The sequence below is a fragment of the Convolutriloba macropyga genome, unplaced genomic scaffold, assembly GCF_964194025.1.
Source record: "Convolutriloba macropyga unplaced genomic scaffold, txConMacr16.3 SCAFFOLD_1757, whole genome shotgun sequence".
In the NCBI taxonomy this organism is placed as follows: Eukaryota; Metazoa; Xenacoelomorpha; order Acoela; family Convolutidae; genus Convolutriloba; species Convolutriloba macropyga.
Window position 1 is genome coordinate 28896 of NW_027451428.1, and position 3605 is coordinate 32500.

General features: G+C 40.8%; 1 non-coding gene and 1 pseudogene across 1 annotated transcript in view; both read left to right on the forward strand.

Moving 5' to 3' along the window:
* Window positions 1–723: 723 nt before the first annotated feature.
* On the forward strand, window positions 724–875 carry LOC142356683 (5.8S ribosomal RNA; annotated as a pseudogene).
* Window positions 876–2558: 1683 nt separating this feature from the next.
* Window positions 2559–3605, forward strand: part of LOC142356684 (large subunit ribosomal RNA) — a 3522-nt gene continuing 2475 nt past the window's right edge. The window contains exon 1 of the ribosomal RNA XR_012761470.1: window positions 2559–3605. This exon is cut by the window's right edge and continues 2475 nt beyond it. This is a non-coding gene — a ribosomal RNA (large subunit ribosomal RNA).

Sequence of the window (3605 nt, forward strand, 5' to 3'; positions counted from 1 at the left end):
AAGCGCAGCATGTGAAAGGTATAGATAAAAGTTAGCGTTGCAGTCAGTACTGTGTAGTTACTAGTAGCTGGATTTAAGCTCGAAATGAGACACTGTTGGTGAAACTTCATCATGAGAACGTCACAAGCTGATCACGCTCTATGATATGACTAGTATTATGTTGCTTCTAGTAGGCTAAGCGCAAGCCGAAACATCAACATGTGAAAGTCGTAGAATTTTGCAATCAAACTGTGGCTAGTACTGTGATGTTACTAGTAACCTTTTCTTACGTCATATGGCCAAGAGAGCATTTGAAGGCGAAACTTCTGCATGGGGAAGCTGCATCATGAACAAAAGTTTATATCGAGTATTATGTTGACGTTAGTAGGCCCTGGCCGAAAGCGCAGCATGTGAAAGGTATAGATAAAAGTTATCGTTGCAGTCAGTACTGTGTAGTTACTAGTAGCTGGATTTAAGCTCGAAGTGAGACACTGTTGGTGAAACTTCATCATGAGAACGTCACAAGCTGATCACGCTCTATGATATGACTAGTATTATGTTGCTTATAGTAGGCTAAGCGCAAGCCGAAACATCAACATGTGAAAGTCGTAGAATTTTGCGATCAAACTGTGGCTAGTACTTTGATGATGCTTGTAGCCAACCGAATTGGTTGAAAAGCCCAATAAGTAAGCTAACTTGGGAGAGCTTGTTGGAAACCAAATGCTACTAGATTGGTCCAAATACATCCTTCAACAGGGGATCACTTGGCTCGCTTTACGAAGAGGAGCACAGCTATATGTGTTAATTCGGTATGAATCGCAAGATTTGTTTACCGACCTCTCTAACGCAAAAGGCGGTCTCGGCTTCGGCTGTTGACTGCGTCCGATTCAGGGTTATATAACTCTCGATTGAACACATTGATGTTCTATTGTTGGTGCTTCCAATAAAATTGGAACACTTAAAGCAGAACCGATTCAAATAATAGCATTCTGATCAATGATTGCATTCCTTGATCAAGAACTGCTGGAGTCATTGTGATGGCGAATTTTCTTCATAAGAAAATTGCAAAGAGACGGAACTTAATGAGACTAGTATTATGTTGTTTCTAGTAAGCGGAAGCTGAAACAGCAACATGTGAAAATCAAGTTTTGTTCAATGATCTCGAGGCGATAAGTACTATGAAGCAACTAGTAGCCTAAGCATGACTCAGATTTGAGACAGTCAAAAAGACTGGCGAAACTTCTTCACATGAAAGTTACATAGAGAACTACAAATGTATACAGCGAGTATTATGTTGTTTCTAGTAGGCGAAAGCTGAAACATCAACATGTGAAAGTTGTCTGCAAACTGTAGAACGATATGTGATTAGTACTGTGCTGTTACTAGTAGCCAGTCTGACTGTAGAAGCCAAGACAAAGGGAAACTAATGCATCTGAAAAGGACAAGTTATGGAAAGGTATGCACGATAAGTATTATGTTGTTTCTAGTAAGCGGCAGCTGAAACATCAACATGTGAACGTCGTTGTGTACAGTAACCTAGAACTATATAGTCCTTAGTAACGTGCATTTACTAGTACCTGTAATTGGTATTCAGACTCAGGCAGTTTGGAATAGTTTGGCAAAGATGCACCAGAGAAAACTGGGATTTGATACAGAAATTGTTGAATACAAGTATTATGCTGCTTCTAGTAGGTTGAATCCGAAACATCAGCATGTGAAAATTGAAAACATTTCTGGTTCGAATTGTCACAAGTATTTGGTGATCTGAGTAGCCAAACTCACTACAACGCCAATTGAAGGCAAAAATTCTCAACGGGAAAAGCTATTCTCATTGAATGAGCTAACAAGACGAGTATTATGTTGCTTCTAGTAGGCGAAAGCCAAAACATCAACATGTGAAAGTCTTGCTGAACAAATTTAATGTTGTTGAGCTCAGTACCGTGTGAATTAGTAGCCATAATTGGCGAGCGAAAATTGAACTGGCGAAACTTCGTCTTTGGAAAATTGCAGATGCCGAGCACTTATTTTGCAACGAGTATTATGTTGACTGTAGTAAGCGAAAGCCGAAACAGCAACATGTGAAAGCTGTTGAAATTTGTGGTCATTTTGCAATAAGTACAAGGAGTGTAACTAGTAGCCAGGTCAAAATTTGGGATAAGAATGAGCAAAAATTCTGCATGAGAACAGTTGAAATTATGAAACTAAATTACAAAGACTAGTATTATGTTGTTTCGAGTACGCGAAAGCGGAAACATCAACATGTGAACGTTTGTAACGAAGTTTCGTTAATTTTCAGCCTAGTACTGAGCAAGAACGAGTAGCCTCATCTCCAATCCCACGCAAAATGTAGTGAAATATGTGAGTGAACCTTATTCACGGTGAGGGTTTCCCGAGGTCTGTATTGCAGCGAGTATTATGTTGCTTCTAGTAAGCGAAAGCTGAAACAACAACATTTGAAAGTTGGAATTAATGACTGAATGGAAACTTCGACCTGTGTTTGATAGTAGTAGCGAACAAAACTGCTGAATCGGTTTCTGTCTCATATTGGTCAGTGAACCAATTAAGAGACAATCAACTACATAACCTGAATTGGGCGAGAGAACCCCCTTAACTTAAGCATATCAGTAAGGGGAGGAAAAGAAATCAACTGAGAATCCCTTAGTAATGGCGAATGAACAGGGAAAAGCTCATCGGGAAGAGAAATGGCAACATTTCTCGGTGTCCGGTATGGTTTGATGCTAGACTGGTGAATTTGTCCTGATGTCTACTGGAAAGTAGCATCAAAGAAGGTGAAAATCCTGTAAAGGTCATTTTCGATACCAGTCATAATGGCTCATTCCTATGAGTAGAGTTGTTTGAAAGTGCAACTCGAAGCTGGAGATATGTCTCTCCAAAAGCTAATTATAAAGCGAGACCGATAGTAAACAAGTACCGTGAGGGAAAGTTGAAAAGCACTCTGAAGAGAGAGTGAAAAGTACGTGAAACTGTTGAAGGGGAACTGGAGTGAGCGTTACCATACTCAATGCCTTGATATTATATTCTCGGCTACCGAGTAGTGTAGTTGTCGTCTTTTGGCAAATCTTGTTAATGAATCGAGCAGAAGTTTTCCTCGGAATTCTTCTTGTTGATTCTAAACAAAATGAGATAAATTGATCTTGATTGCCTGTCTGACCTCAACTTCCTATTCAATGCTCTCTACAGCCCGTCTTGAAACACGGACCAAGGAGTGTGAGTTGCTTGCAAGTGTTGTCGCTCATTGAAAGCGCACACGCGAAATGAAAGTGAACAGTGTAATTTTTATGAATTGCACTACTTTGTGTGGTGAGGGCGCCGATTCGGTGTCCCGCAACCACGGACGGTTTTGCTCTTATTGCATGACTGATCCAGAGCAAGTAGCACACGACCCGAAAGATGGTGATCTATGCTTGGGCAGGGCGAAGCCACGGGAAACCATGGTGGAAGCCCGAAGCGGTTCTGACGTGCAAATCGATCGTCTGACCTGAGCATAGGGGCGAAAGACTAATCGAACCATCTAGTAGCTGGTTTCCTCCGAAGTTTCCCTCAGGATAGCAAAAGCTTGAGCAAGATTGAAAAATCTTCGCAAAGCAATTTCATCGGTTAAAGCG